At 44.7% G+C, this 16850-nt stretch overlaps 1 protein-coding gene across 1 annotated transcript in view; it reads right to left on the reverse strand.

Moving 5' to 3' along the window:
• Positions 1-15116, reverse strand: part of TXLNA (taxilin alpha) — a 1198503-nt gene extending 1183387 nt beyond the window's left edge. The window contains exon 1 of the mRNA XM_044082609.1: positions 15026-15116. The gene's annotated coding sequence lies outside the window, so the exon portion shown is untranslated. The remainder of the gene's footprint in view (positions 1-15025) is intronic.
• Between the last annotated feature and the right edge of the window lie 1734 nt (positions 15117-16850).

Here is a 16850-nt window from a genome sequence, read left to right on the forward strand (position 1 = left end):
TGAAAACCCAGGGGTGACAGGTGCAAGCCGTCCCTAGTGAAGCAATGTGGCTTGTCGAGCATGTCATCCCAGGCTGACAGACACTGGATTCCCTTTGAATGACACCAATACTTTAGCCAATTGTTAAAATTGATCATTTTGTCTTTATACTGTGGCATCATTCTTGGTGAGGGTAAGATGCTACTCAACATCAGGGTCATACCGGCCTGGGCTACATGATCAGAGAGCTCCTCTATGTCTCTTTTCATGTAGCCCAGGGAGATATGTCTCAGGTCATTCACACCAGCATGGACAATGACGGAGTCATATTTGTACTTGCTTTGGAGTGACCTGAGTGCTTGTGTTATGTGGCAGATCCTGGCACCCGACAGGCAGCTTACAGTGACCTTCTCCTTGTTCAGCCTGGTGAGTGGGACGTCAGTGTGTCTGACAATAGAGTCACCTATTACAAGTGTATTAAGTGTGTTGTTTAGCCTTAAGGGCTGTGACTGTGTGGAACACTGACTTTGTGAACTATGTGATACGTTGGTATTGTTGTGGGGTAGCGGTTGCTTGGATGTCTGCTTTGGAGGTCTCTGCTGCTTGGGCAGATTTTTATTTAGAGCCTCCGAGTATGTTTTTGTGTGCTTATGTGTTTGGTTTGCTGTTGCGATAGGTCTATGTGAGACTAGAATTGTTGTGCATGTGGTTACCTTCTCCTCCTGACTGACTGCGCCAATACTGGGTTGAGAGAGCACAGCCTCCAGTTTGGCTATACAGTTGCATCTCTCACATATATTTGAGCTTATTGGGAGGAGGAGAGGGTGGTCTGTGTACATAAGGCAGTTGTAACATTACCTCAATATTCCCAGATTCACCAGATGGACTGGACAGTAAACCCGAAAGTGACTTTTGGACATGCCAGAATAGTATAAGGAACTACTTTTTGACTGATCAAAAAGGACCAATAGGGAGCCAGTTTGCTTGTTTATGTTCCCTAGTCTATGGAAGGCTAATTGAAATTTCCCATGACTCAGGTGTTGGGCTGTATGACAAGGGATTACAGTAAATCAAGGTAGGCAATGTGCTTATCCTGTTTCATGGTGGGGGGTCTACAATGGGCAATGATGTGGTATGATACTTTCCAATAGTTAACTGGACATGGAGTAGTTAGAGAGAGTCATGCTATCTGACCAGTCTTGAAGTGTATTTGGTTTTAATGAAGATGGATACACATCCATTTTTGGCTCCTTCACACTCATTTTGAGGTATGAACATGTGGAAAGTATTGTAGCCTTGCAAGATCAGGGTGCTCTCACCGGCCTTAAGCCAGGTCTTGGTAAATGCACAGACATCAACATCCTCTAAAGTGAGGAGCGCTTACAGGGAGTGTAGTTTCAGGTTTAAACTCCTAGCAATATGCAGCACAACCCTCAGTTTGTCTCAATTAGATTTGTTACACTGGAAAATTTGTTTTGACACTGCCTAAAAACGCACTATGGGGGAGGCAAGGGCTTTTTCCAGTATCCGAGAGCCTAGGAGGGACAAGTGGAGACCACCTCTAGCAAAGCAGCAAGGTCTGTCTACCATATTCTCCCAGGCCAACAGATACTGGATCCCCCTGGACCGACACCAGAAGCTGAGCCAATTGTTGAAGTCAATCATTTTTCATTTATATTGTGGCATCATCATATGTGAGGGTAGGATACTGCTAAGGCCTAGGGACATACCTGTCTGTGACACACAATCAGAGTTCATAGGAGGTTACTAGGCTATTGGCCCGGAGGCCCTTATAAGCCTAGCCAAGAGAGTTTAGCCCATGTTTAGACAAGTCAGCACCCAAAGCCCCTGCCCAGCAGGGAACACAGGTGGAATCCCAGGGGTGTATTTTCTGTTTCCCATCCAGGCTGCACTTAAAAATGGATAATGAGGTACTCTGCTTGACGTGGAGAGGGAGTCTATTCCACAGATGGGGGGAGTCTCTGGAACACAAATCTGTCCCGCCAACAAGTCCTATTGATATCACAGACCAGGTTGAGGTCGCGCATACAGTTTGCTCGAGTGAGAGTTTGACTTGCAGATATTCAGCAGCAGTCCCATCAAGGCTGGGTGTGACATTGCTTTACATGCCAAACAGAGGTCACCCCTGAGGAGTCTGTATGAAACAGAGTAGAGGTATAGGGCTTTTAACCCATCTGTGTAGGGTAGGTGTCTGAGGCCCTAGATTCTCCTGGTGAGGAACCTCTGTGGTCTTCCCAGCTGCTGCATGTGCTTTGCAAGGTACATCCCAAAGGGGGCACTGTACTCAATAATTGGGATGTGATGACCTCTTTGTCCCTGGATAAGATACCCTTACTTATGAGATGGGCCACGTAGAAACCTTTCCGTACAACAAAAGCAACATGGTGGTCAACAGTCAGGTTGCTATCAACCTGGGTGCCCAAATCCCTCACTACTGATTGTGTATGTAGGACATTGTTATTAATGTGATAATATGCGGGGATGTTATTCTCCTCAAAGGGGATGATGCATTTTTTGGCATTCAGCTTGAGGCCATGTTTCTGGCACCAGTCATTTGTTTGGGTGAGAACCTATTGGAGGATGTGCACATGACTTGGAGAAATTGATGACTACGCCTACCTTGCAGTCATCTGCAAACTTGGTCAGCCATAGTCCATTGGGTTTGGCCTGCATCTCAGAGAAGTATATCCCGAATAACAGAGGCCCCAAGACCGATCCCTGGGGTACGCCGCTCGTTACGGGTTGACTGCTTGAGGTGGCTTCCCCTATTTTGATTAGGTGGGTTCTATCAGTGAGCCAGTTTGTTACCCATCTGGTAACATACGGACTGCTGCCTGGTTGAGAGAGTTTCTGTACTATGTCTGAGTGGGGAATAGTGTTGAAAGCTCTGGCCAGGTCAAGGTAGGCAGTGTGCACAGTCGTCCCCTCGTTCATGGCTTTGGTGACTGTCTCAAAGAAGTCGACCAGATTTAACAGACATGACCTCCCCTTGACAAAGCCAAACTGTGTGGGGTCGAGTGTTTGGAGTTTGCCAATGTCCCTGTTAAGGAGGTCCATGATAATCCGTTCCATGGCCTTGCAGATCAGGCCAGTTAGGCTGATGGGTCTATAATTTCCCAGATCGGTGGATGCTCCACCTTTGTGTAAAGGGATGACAGTGACTGGCCTACACTCAGCTGGGACAAAGCCAGTACTCAGGATTTGGTTGAACAGGGTGCCTAATGGTCCTGCAAGTTCATGGCTGAGTTCATGTAGGATGCAGCCAAAGATGTTTATTGGGTCCCATGGAGGCTGTATTTTTTGCCTTTGAGAGGGCAGTGATGACTTGTTCCCTAGAGATAAGGGGGGTGGGGGGAGAAGTTTTCGCTGAATCTGTCAGCCAGTAGACTGGCTATATCTACAGAATTTGCATATGTAGTATCCTTGACCACCAGTTCTGAACAGATCTGGGGGCTTCCTTTGAGACAGAGGACATATGTGAAGGAAGGTGTTACGATTGTCTCTAGTAGATGTGGCCAATTTGGACTCAAAGTTTGCTTTGGAGAATTTCACTAGTGCTCTTATTTGCTTGTTCAGGCTAAGGAGAGATATTGCTTCCAATTGGACACCTGCTCCTTCTTGGTCCTGGACAGCAATGTTTTCCTTTTGTTATATAGTTTATTTACTGCAGATGCCCACCAGACAAGTTTACACGTCCCTGCGGAGGATGATTTTGTCCTGTTGGGTATTCCTGATTCTATACATCTATATAAATGCTCCTATGGCACTTTGGTGCAGTTCTTACATTGGGGGAGGGAACTGTGAAGCTGTTTAGACCAACCCTCAGGGAGGTTGCAATCAGCTTTGGAGAAGTTATTTTTTTTGTTTGACCCTCGCTAGAGGGTCCGTCATGTCTCTCTTCATATAATCCAGAGAGGTATGCCTCAAGTCATTCACTCCAACAAGAATTATGACAGAGTCATAACAGTACTTGTTGAGTGACATGATTGCAAATATGACATCAGATTCTGGCATCTGACAAGCAGCTGACCATAACCTTCTCCTTGTCCAGTCTGCTGAGGGGGACTTCTGTGCGTCTAACCATGGAGTCACCTATGACCAAGACATTTGATGCGTTTTGCCTTAGAGGCCTATTTGTTGGGACACACAGGTGTGTGTGCTGATATGTAAAGTGGTTTCTTTTTGCTTCGTGGCGAGTGTGAGTGGTGTGCATTTTGGAGGTCTCTGTTCTTTTGGTAGGCTTTTTGTGAGTACCTCTGCATATGTGGGTTTGTGTATCGTGACCTCATTTTTGTACAAAAAAAAAAGAAGTTGTGTCTTGCCATAACGTTCCATCTGTGTTGTAGATCTTTGTTCATTACTATGAGGACTTCGGTTCCATCCTCTGAACCAACACAGCCATTTCCAAACTCGCGTCAGCCAAGACCTACCAACAATGCCCCACTCATAGTTACTCCAAATCGAGTAATGATAGCCTATACTGTTGGTAGATAAAGGAAATGACGTTTCTAAGCCAAGAGGATAAAGTCACTTTGGAAACAGGTTTACCCAATCTGGGTCCTGCAAAGGCCACAAACAATTGATCCGTCTTCCTGAAAGATTTAATGCTGTCCAAATAACAAAGCTGCCAATGCACATCAAGGGTGTGTAAAACATACTCCCCTCTATTAGAATGCTGAGGGAAGAAAACCGGCAGGTCAATAGATTGGTTAATTGAAAATCCAGAAATTACCTTGGGCAAGAAAGAAGGGTCAGTACGAAGGGACACCTATCCGTGTGGAAGAACAAGTAAGGACTCTTGACAACGCCTGCAGCTCAGATACTGTTCTCACAGAGGTAAAAGCTACTAGAAGTAAGGTTTTCCATGACAAAAACTTTAAATCACATGAATCAAAGAGCTCGAAAGGAGGACCTGTGAGATTGGTGCAGTCCCAGGGTTCTAAGAGAGGCCTGACCGGAGGTTTAACGTGCAATACTCCTTTCAAACATGTCTTGCATAGGCTGTGTGACATAATTAAAGAATTATCAAATCCATTATAAAAATTGGCGATAGCTGCTAAATGTACAGTGATTGTCAACACTGAGGCTCCTGCATGTAAAGGAGTCGTCTGGTACTGAAGGATCTTTTGAAAAGACAGAGAAGGGATCTATGTTCTGATCTCTACCCCAAATAGAAAATGTAATCCATTTACTAGAATAAAACTTTCCTAGTGGAAGGTTTGTGTGAAGCCATAAGAATTTCACGGACAGGAGATGGGATGTCAGACAGCCTGGCAATCACTGGAAGTGGAGGAACCAAGCTGTGAGCTTGAGACTGTGGAGATTTGGATAGATCAGTCCCTGTGGATGAGATAACAGGTCTTGGGAATGATCCAGGACCCACAGGCTGTGAATCAGATGAGGCCATAGAAACGGGAACCAGACTTGACGGGGCCAATAGGGAGCAATGAGGATCACTTTGCTTCTCAACCTCTGAGCTTTATGGAGAAATTCTGGAATGAGGGGAATTTGGGGGAAAAGTCATACAGAAGACCCGGGGGCCAATCATGCATTAGAGCATCCCTCATGGGTTCCCCCGGGGGGGGGGGGGGGGTCAGGGCAAAGTAACTTCTGCATTTGTTGTTTAGGGGGGAAATCAAACAGATCGCGGCAAGGCTTGCCCCAGGAAGATCCGATCTGCTGTTACAGGGTTGAGGGACCACTTGTGTTGCATCAGGATGTTCCTGCTCAGATTGTCTGCAATAAGGTTGGAACTCCCAGGAATGTACATTGCTAAAAGAAAGCGGGTGGAAATTATCGTCCAGTGCCAAATCCTCATGGCTTCCTGACACGGGGGGTAAGACCTGGTTCTGCCTTGCTTGTTAATATACCAGACGACTGACGTGTTGTCAGACTGAATTGCAATGGTCCCAGAAAGTAGGGATGAATGGAACACTTGCAACACTTACTTAGAGAACTGCCCTCAGTTCCAGGACATTTATGTGCAAACTGGCCTCCATGGGGGATCAGGTGCCTTGGACCGTCTTTCCCTGGAAATGCCCCCCCACCCTAACAGGGAAGTGCCCATGGTCACCGTGGCTGTGGACTGGGGAAGACAGAACAGTCGACACCTAAGATTAGTTTGTGGCTTCATCCACCATAGCATTTCTTCCTTGCAATGGTTTGTAAGACATATCCTGTGGTCGAGTGGGTGAGTTAAAAATGACCATTGTGCAGAAAGGAACCACAGCAGGATTCTCATGTTCAGCCTCACCTGTGGTACTAACATAATGACAGCCACCATGGAGCCTAAGAGTTGCAGTACAAGGCGTGCCGGTACATAGGTCTGAGGAAGAAGGTCTTGGATATGGTGTCTTATTTTCAAAACCCTGTGAGGGGGAAAGAGAAGCTTGACAGGATGTTGTGTCGAAGACTGCCCCAATAAATTCCAGTGTCTTTGTTGGGGACATTTATCTTTATTGATTGTAATCCCCAAGCGGAGAACGAGACCTTGAGTGTAAGAGAGGCTGTGGACTAGGAGATTCCTGGTCGAAGCGGTAAGGAGCCAATTGTCTAGATACGGAAACACCTGGAATCCTTGTAGCCGAAGAGGAGCTACCACAACAGCCATACATTTGGTGAACACTCGGGGAGGGGGGGGGGGCTGTCGCGAGACCAAATGGCAATGCCCAGAACTGGTAGTGACTGGCTCCCAGCCGGAAGCAGAGAAACCTCTGGGAGTGGTGATCCATCTTTATGTGGTAGCATGCATCCTGGAGGTCTAGAGAGCACATCCAGTTGTCCCTCCCTAGGAAGGGAAGAATGGACTGTACCGTGACCATCCGGAATTTTTGTGGTTTGACAAATTTGTTCAATAGGCTGAGATCCAGGACTGGTCTCTAGTCCCCTGTCTTTTTTTTGGCACTAAAAAGAACCTCGAGTAAAACCCAGATCCTGTTTGGTCTGGTAGGACTGGTTGGATGACTTTTTCTTAGCAGCTTTTCTATTTCTAAGGCTGCTAATTCCCTCTGATTGGGTGGTACATCGGGGATTCGTTCGACGGGTCTGGGAGTTAAATCGAATGGTATTTGGTAGCCTCTGGACATTCTTCTCAGTACCCAAATATCAGTAGTAATAAGTTGCCAGGCTGGTAGGTGCAGAAAAAAAAAACGACCCCCGACTGCTTCCAGAGGAAAGCAATCGGGGCCGCTGGTAGGGTCTGCCAGAGAAAGAATCTCTAGCGCCCTGGTTACATGGACCCCCCTGTACCCCGGAAAGGGGCATCTTTCAGATGAGTTGCCCCCTCTGCCCCAGGGGGATTGCTCACCATGAGTGTCACAAAACGATCCTTGGGATTTCTTGAACTACATTTTTCCCCCTTTCTGGTTCCTAGAGTAGGACCTCTGGAAAGGCGTATGCCCACAGCAGACAAGGTCTTTCTGTCTTTCTCACTTTGTGCAAGTATCTCATACTTTGGGTCCAAAAAGTGCAGATTCGTCGACAGGTGCATTGACGAAGGAAAATTTAAAGGGGTCTGCAAAGTTACACAACTGCATCCAAGCATTACATCTCATGACAATGCTTGGATGCAGTTGTGTAACCACATCCAAGCATTACGTCTCATGACAATGCCCGATACGCTAGCTCAAGCTGCTCACTCGGTGGTGTGAGATATCAAACGCATAGAGGAGTTCAAGATGGATTCCTGGGTAGTTATCTGTGAGGCAACAGTGTCACGCACCTCATCAGGCAGTACCCCCGACAAAGAGGAAGACATTTCAGAAATTAGGTCTCTTTGGAGGCGAGTCAAGTGTGTCAGATATTTCAGCAACCGAATGGCAAAGGTTGCTGAAGCATAGGTCCACTTCACTAGTCTGTCCATGGTCCGAGACTCCCTGGTCAGATGATGGGCAGTGGAACTATCCTCTGCCAGTTCCCTCTTGGCTGCTGCTGCCACGAGAATGGAATCAACTGTCAACGGCTTGCACCAGTGGGGCTGGTCTTCAGGTGTAGATAAAATTTTGTCTGGCCTCCGGGGGACAGGTTCTACAATGTCCAGGGCCTTCCAGGCATGCTGCACAATGAGTTTAACGAGATCATCTGCCGGTAGCGTCACCTAGGAAGTAGATGGCCGGGCATGGAAGGCCTGCAAGAACACAGATTCCTCAGAAGAAAGGTTAGTGGACTTCCAGTCTCCCCGCTGCTTGAGGATTTCAGGAATGTCTCCAAATGAGATGTCTGGGGGAGACCATGGGGACACTTCCCCCTCATCACAATCGGTATCTTTGGTAATGAGATTCCTCCAGGGAATCAAGGTGCTTCCTCCTGCACCATTCCTTCCGGGGTGGCTCTCCAATGGGATCTTCTAAGGAGGACTCCAGGGAAGGGGTTCCCTTCAAAGGGGGGGTCTTGCGGTTCCCATGCCTGGGATCCTGAAACAGGGGGTTGGGACAGCTGCATGCTGGGGAGGGGCTTCTGATGTTGATGTCATTGGTGCTGACTGCGAGCCTGCAGACGCAAGGACCCTCTCCATCACATGGAAAGCAGGCCCGCCTGAGGAGGGATGGGAGCCTGGAACAGAGGACAGCTTCGGAATCGGGGTCACACCCCGCCTTGAGGAGCCCACCTCCAGGTGAGGAGCTCCAAGAGGACTGGAACCCGGAGCTGTGGACAGACTGCACCAGCGAGAAAATAGGCGCCGGGCTAGGTACCGAGGTACGGACAGTCCAAGCACTGCTCTGAGAGTGCATCGGCTCCACTGGAGCCAATGCAGCAAGGGTGGTCTGTGCTGACAGGGGAAAAAACTGCTGTCGGATCAGAGAAAGTATGCACCAGGGTGGACATCGGTATGGAGACCTCCAGGACCTGGGAAGAGGCCGGAGGAGGATAAACAGGGGAAGATGTAGTAAAAGATTCGAGCCAAGAGGGATGGAAGGTCTAGCTGGAATAGGCAATCACCTAGCTGCCAGAAGCTGGTCCACAACCCACACTAGGTCTAATTCAGAAAAACTCCTGGTGGAGCTAAAGGAGGTTGCTGAAGGAGAATCAGTTTTTTCTAGAAAGGGGCTAAACCTCTGCCTCAAAAAGGGTCGTAAATTGGAGAGCATCTTTTCCAAGGCAGATATTCGACTTTAGGAGCTGATGGCGCCAAAGAAACTATCAGCACCATGGCCGGGGATGGCGCCGAAGCAGGTACAGTCATAGGAGCCAATGTCAGATCCAAGGATAGCACCGAAGTCAGTGGTGCCAAGGTTGGGACCGAAATAGGGGTGAATATCATACACAGCACCGAGGGAGAAGATACAGACCCTGGTGCCAAAGAGGTCTGCGCTGAGGGCGCAGGAGAAGCACGGAGCCAACTCTGTTCCATAACAGACAGAGATGCAGGAACAGAGTGACTCCATTTTTCTTATGTTTTTGGTCTTTGGAGGGGGTAAGACCTCCGACCCAGATACAGCTTCAAAAAAAGTGTCCGATTACTAAAACTAGCACAAATGTCACAGTAGACACAATGAGCATGTCCGTCCGAGTTGGGCATCTTACGCCCACACTTGTCACACCGTTTAAACCCCAACTTAGCTTTGTCTGACATAGTAAGGCAACAAGGCTATCCTAATTAAAAAAAAAAAAAAAAAAAAAAAACAGAAAAAGGGAGAGAAAAAAGTGAGAGAATACCAACAATGGTATTTAAAAAAAAATAATACCACATGTGGTAAGGAAGGGCCTACCAAAGGCAGGAGAGCGGGACAGTACCAACAATGGCAGAAATTTGATTACCAAGGTAAAGGGTAGGGAATAGACAACAGTGAGAAAAAGTTAAATTGGCCAAAAAATAAGAAATCTTGAGGAAAAAATATATTAAAAAAAAAAATCACAATTTTCCTCTTAGCTTTGAGGGAGATGGCTAGCATATCTGACGAGGAACACAGCAAATGAAATCTTGAGCAACTAGGAGAGGGGCACTGTGGGTAGGTCTTAGCTGAGAGTTATTGTCTGGCGAGAGCTTGGAAAACAGCCGTATCGGTTCAGAGGATGGAACCGAAGTCCTAACAGTAATGAATAAACAAAGATTTACATCGTCAGATGGTGAGGTTTGCATGAGAGGTGAAGCATGTGTGCTGACAACCTATTGGAGGTAGTTTGTTTTTACGTGACAAAGACACTCCAATTCCACAGTGTATTTGTATTTCTCACATAGGGTGTTAGTTTGGCTGTCAGTATACATGAGACAATTGCTACACTGTCTCAAGATGCCCACATCAAGCTGGCAGGAGAAATGATGAGAAACTGCCCGCCCATTGTGGCAGGATTTTTCTGAACGTGATATTTGGAAAGGAAGTGGGCTAGCTGGACTTAAGTCACATACAGCAAAAATGAAGCAGTATTTCAATTAAATACAGTTAAAGTGTAGTACTGGCTTAAAATATACTTCTTTTTCAGTTTTTTTCAGTGGATGCCTTAGATTTCAGTGCAGATCCACTCCAGACCTTTGAGACTAATGTTTCCAAAATTTCAGCAGCTCCAGTAAACGAAATGCAAACCCGTGCAAATGTGAGGCTTATATACAGGCAAATTTATAAAACAGTTTTAACACAAACTACCAATGGGAAAGCCCCAAACCTAGCCTTTCTCCAGCAATCAACTCAGATGGGTTCTGAGCTACACTCTTCTGCCACAAGGGTGCAGGGAGGCCCCCTTAACATAAGATGGTTGGTTTAAGAGCACAGTGATACCAAACAGTCTATATTCAACAGGTCTGAATTTAGCATATGTTATGTAATTTCTAGATGGGAAGGAGTAGGGGAGAGTCACTTAAAAGGAAGGTCAAAGTGAGAGTGTTTAGTTAGTAGTATACTATTAGATGACCTGCAGTGGTACCACCATCACCACAAACTGGCAGCTCTTCGAGCAGCTATGAACTGTGGGAGACTATGGAGAGTTTTCTATAGAGGATTTTAAACTGAAAAGGTTTGCTTATATGCAAGCACGGTCAAATGCATGGCTTTTATACCTGCAGGATGAAAGACTTTATTAAAGTTAAACCCTCAGGCCAAGCAGATAAAAAACACAATAAGCTATTAACCAGCAGTTCCCACCTTGGATGGGTTGAATTTAGCTCTCTGCTCCCACCAGAGTGAAAACAAACATTTCCAATGTAAAACAAACTGGTTTTGAGCTTAAGTGCAGTAACAAATGCTTTAGAACAGAACTAAGAATTCCTGCAATATCAGGAATCATTGGAAATAAGTTCACTAATCCTGAGAAACGTTCACAACACCCAAAAACATTGCAAAACTTGGAAATATTTTGGCAGACTCAAAACAACTTTTGCAGAATAATGTTTAAGCAACCCAACAGCAGTACAGTGACAAATAGATGGAGTTTCTGTAACAAGTGCAGGCTGAAAAAGCGTGATAAATGTAACACACAAGTGTTACAATATCAGTGAAACAATTAGAGCAAATGCAAAAAAAATATATACTTATATCAGCTGTGCAATTCCAGACGGTTTTTAGAAGCAAAACTAAGTCTTGCAATCACAGGTGTTTAAACCAGGCACAAGGAAGCTGTGAATAAATGAATTCTCAAGCTCAAAGTACAAGACTTGTAAAAGCCAAAAATAATGGTGGAACAAAGGGTAAAAATCAGAGACAAATGTTAAATATTGATCACAAACTTAGAAAGTTGGTAAAATAATAGCTTCTGAAACAGCATACATTTTCTGAAGAATATGAAAACAAATTCAAATATATAATTATTTCATATAATCGTAAGAGGTTAGTAGGCTAACGGCTCCAGGGCCCTTACAAGCCTAGTCAAGTTCAATACATGTTCCCAAGGGTGTCTGGTTTAAGCAGACACTAAAATCAGCATCCATTGCCCCTGTCCAAGAGGGACACAGGTGGAATCCCCTGGAGTGAATTTCTGGTTACCCACTCCAATCATCCAAACCGCACTTAAACAGTGCCAAACAAGGGACTTTGTTTAACATGAATAGGAAGCTTGTTCCAAAAGTGGGGCAACCTCTGTGAGACAAATCTGTCTCTCCAGCAAGTTCTGTTGATGTCACATACCAGGTTGAGGGACTGGGCGAGTGACCCATGTGCCATTGACATGTGAATATGCATTTCCAAAGGTGGGTCAGAGATTGCTCTATATGCAAGGCACAGGTTGCCTCTGAGCAGTCTGTATGACAGAGTAAAGTGACAATGATTTCAATCTACCTACATAAAACAGATCTTGAAGACCCTGAATTTTCTTCGTAAGGAACCTCCGTGGTCTCTCCAACTGCGGTGGAAAGGAACATGCCAAACGAAGCATTGTACTCTAATTGGCCTGATGAGGGAAGATAACGGGGGGAGGGGGTTATACAGGGGGGTTATAACCCCTTTTTTTCTGGAGCCAATGCCCTTACTTATGAGATAAGCAATATAAAATGCCCTTCTTACTACTGTGGAGACATGGTAATCAAAGTTAAGGTTGCTGTTAACCTGTGTGACCAGAACTCTCACCACTGACCGTGTGCTTAGGGTATTGATGTGGTAGTTTGCAGGAACATCACCAATGCCGAAGGGAAAGATAATGCATTTTTTTGCATTAAGTTTAAGACCATGACTTTGGCACCAGTCGGTCTGCATAAGACCTTCTTGCAGGATGTTGACATCGCTATGGGGTGGGTTTCAATGATTACTCCCAGTCTGCAGTCATGAGCAAACTTTGTCACCCACAGTCCTTTTGTTTTAGCCTGTACTTTGGAAAGTGGATTCTGAACAGAAGGGGTCCCAGAACCAATCCCGGTGGAACACCACTGGTTACAGGTCTGCTGGAGGAGATGGAGTCCCCTTCATGATTTGCCAGAAAACCAGAGTTTATGAGAAAAGAACCAAAAACATGACCCAAAATCTGTACAGTTGAGAGGTATGCATCTTAGTGATAGTGGTGGCTGCCAAAGTTTTTCTTTGTTAATGTGGTTTGAGTAAATGCACCCCCCTTTGGGTAAAGGTTAGAATAGGTACAGTACAACTGAAAGACTCAACAAATCAAAGAAATTAAACTGAGAAAATCTGGTTATCGTCTCCCTCTCCCAGACCTTAGTAAAATGCGATTGCAAAACAAATGGCCTTTTCTCTGCTCAGCTCACATCTGCAGTACAGTGCAGGAATTGGAGGTCCTTTCTTGCATGCATTTAGAATTATGGGGAAAAAATTACATTTACATTTGCTGAGAGACTGTGAACGACAAGAAATTTTGGTACTTTTCTGTTATCAGGGCAACAGTCCTAATGAGCTCGCAATGATCGCACAGCTGCTGGTGATGTGAACTTTAATAGTTGTGAGTGAAGGTTGCTGCTACTTTTGCACCATTTGACTTGAATTAACATAACACAGCTCTTAACCTTTTGCATCTAGATATAAAACAAAATAATAATTCAGGTTAAATTAATAAAAGTGTTAATGTTTGTTTCAAGGGTTAACCATCACTGACAGCATGTTCCGCTGTCACTCAATTGTACCCTAAATTGTATTCTGTTGTCACTCAACCAACCTCCCACCCCACTACTGGCTAAGCTGGAGAAAGGTGCATCCAAAACTGAAATACTGCACAAGTAACATATTTTGGTTCTGAGGCCCTTTAGAAAAACATTTGAATTTGCATTTGTTTTTATGTATTTTAAGGTCCTTGAACGTTCATGCTTTTTGCTTCTGTACTTTTGGGCTGTGGCAGAAAAGGGTCTTTGGACTAACCCACTGGTCTGGTTACAAACACAAATAAACACACACTACCATTATTGGATGTCTTACATTAATTAAGTCAATTCAGTGGTTAACTGGACTTCTTATAATATTATACTGTCTCACTACCCACACCCTTCAGAAACTGGCAAAGAAAACACTTCTAGGGTCCTCCTTTGGTTGGGCTAATGTACAAAATTATTTCCTTTATAAATTAATTTCTTTATACAGTGTCCAGAAAGAAGTGGCAGTCTCAGGTGACCTTTCAACATCTCATGTACTGTGTAAACAAAGTCAAGCAAAATAAACTGACAAAGGAGAAGCACAGCATCAAACAAACCATAGTGTAAAAATATGCATAATGTGATGTTCTTCAGAAAGTCACATTTAGTTTAGAATATAAACAAATTACAGTGAATACGAAGGTCAATGATCCCATCGTGCTGCGAAGTATAAAAACTGAAAGAAATGTACACGCTTTTAAATTAAGTAGGTCACATTAGCACTGGAGGCAACTTGTTTTTTCTATGGTCACTTTTAAGGAGCATCAATGCAGGAAGCTGTAAACAAGATCGCTTCCTTTTCCATGTTTGGGAAAAAAGGACATATCTTTATAGACTTGCGCTCATCTACATTAGGTGAAGTTACAGACACAGCGTGGAACATACACAACTAAGTTTCTTACAGGTAAGACCTATACGAAAGCCCGACAATCGATCAGTAATCCCACTTGAAAGGTTAAGATCCAAACTTCTAAATGACAAACTTTCAAATTCCTCTAGAATAATTAAAGATGGACTGCACAGGCAGAACACGAACTCTCCCTATACGTGATGCCAAACATAACAGGAATGACAAATTCCACACTCTTCCTGTTGCTGCGGTTTCTAGACCACACATTAGAAAAAAAAACAGATTATGACTTTTTAAGGTCATGAAACTCCATAACCACAGGAACTTAAACCCAACAAAGACACCCTGCGCCTTTCTAAGATCCAGACTGTCCAGGGGATCGGGGAAACTCCCATATCCTCTGCCATCTAATTCTACAAATGTGCAAAAACATAACTTCACAAACAGCCATGCAATAGTCAGTATGGTAACCATAAAGCTTCACTTACAAGTTCAAACTACTACTTTTCCCCAGAGCATTTAGTTACACCATGTCCCCTCCCCCAAACTTAGCACCTGGCAAAAAACACTCTCCAATTAGTACATCATCTTTTGTAAACAACAGCAGCAGCATACGCTTTGTGTAGACTACATCTAAACCAGCAATAGCCACCACACTATAATGGTTTTAGGCCTCTCACCAGTTCTCCTTTGAATTGCCAACGACTCCCACTATTCCTTCCCCGCAGCTCCAACTGACACTCTTCACAACCACAAACCGGAAATGCCAAGAGCTATTAAGCGCAAGCGCAATGCACAGAGTTGACGAGGCATCTGGCCGGGCGAATTCCGCCACCGCTGCGGGGCGCACTAATACTCGTTCAAAGACGACTGGAGAGTAATGCAGTCACGTGTGTTATTAGAGAATACGGGTAAAGTTGCTTGACGAAGCTAGCTAGTACTACAGCTTCCATGATGCAATTTCCTACTTTTTACAGTTGGTTAAGAGGGAAGTGAGGCGGGATTGTACGTGGTGGAATGTCACATGCTTTCGGTCGTGTAATTTACTTGTACTGTGATAAGCGGAACACTGTGAATGTGTTTAGGCAGGCAGGGTGGGGGAATGTTGAGTAAAAACCTGGTACATAACGGGAAGAAGGCAGAGACATGCGGCGTTGACTGTTTATTTTGCAATTTCAACAGATGGGGTGGCGCTATGGTAACGTTGTCGCCTCTCAGTAAGACGCTATCCGGTTCGATTCTCAGCTAGAGCGTCTTCGGCGTGGAGACATGCGTGAATGGGCGTACCTTCGTTGAAGGTTTTACGTCAGGGCGGGTAACTCGGCACGTAAAAATCAACTACCAATCATTAGCAGACCGGAGTTCTGCTGTAGCGACCCATAACCGGGAAAAGCCGAAAGACGCAAACAAACAGAAGTTCTATTGTGTTGAGAACTTGTTGGGTTGGTTGTTGCCAGACTTTTTTTTCAGTTCTGTAGACTACTTCCAAGTCATAGCCCACCAGTTCACCTTCCGTATTTCTGTCACGTTGGTGGACAGTCTCGTATAACGGGTAATACGTTGGTGTTACTTCAGCGAAAACGAATCCTCCGCGTTTTTAGGTACATTTGTCTCCAATGTAGTAGCAGGCTTCTCTGAACCTCTCAGTTGTCCCAGATTTTGCCTCCTAATTTTGGTGTTTCTCTGCTAAAACTGTTTTCAAAATAAATGGTGGTTATTTACACTTATTGGAGAGCATTGCTGATTTATTTATTTGACATTTGTTTACCGGGGGTGGTCTGACTGGGTCTACAGAACCCATTTTCAAGAGGCCCGGGGAGAAAAGCTCCACGTACAGTACAACGATACAGTAAAAGCCAATACAGTACAAATCACTTTAGAAATACAAAACTACTGGAAAGAACAAACTATGTTACAATATATTCTGAAACCACACAAAAGACCAGTGAAAACACTTCTACTTTCCAAAATAAGAATTTAATAAAAACCTTTTAGTTGTCTCTTCTCTCCTAGCGCCTCGGCTGCAAGCCTTTACAGAGTAAAATGGCGAGGCCGAGGCGCTAGGAGAGGAGAGACAACTAAAAGGTTTTTATTAAATTCTTATTTTGGAAAGTAGAGCTGTTTTCACTGGTCTTTTGTGTGGTTTCAGAATATGTTACAATATATACTACACATCTAGATGATTCTATAGAGTTAAAAGCGTTATATCACTCACTACATGTGACATTGACTGCTGTACTACATGAAAAAAGAAATAAATAAACGGAATGTTAGCTTCCGTTAGGAAAATAATAGCCAGAAAGTTAATGATGCAGAAAGATAGTGAGAGGGTTAAAAAGAATAGAACCAATACAGCCTGAGCAGATAAGGTATAGAAACAGAGAAGGAGTTAGAAGATCCTTAGGATCTTGCAGACTGTGAAGGATTGAAATGTGACAGAAGAGGAGGGTGAGGTTAGTGTGGAAGAAGAAAAAGTGCTGATCATCAGGCATGCTTTATGCAGGA

The sequence above is a fragment of the Protopterus annectens genome, chromosome 1.part1, assembly GCF_019279795.1.
Source record: "Protopterus annectens isolate FY-2018-M chromosome 1.part1, PAN1.0, whole genome shotgun sequence".
In the NCBI taxonomy this organism is placed as follows: Eukaryota; Metazoa; Chordata; order Ceratodontiformes; family Protopteridae; genus Protopterus; species Protopterus annectens.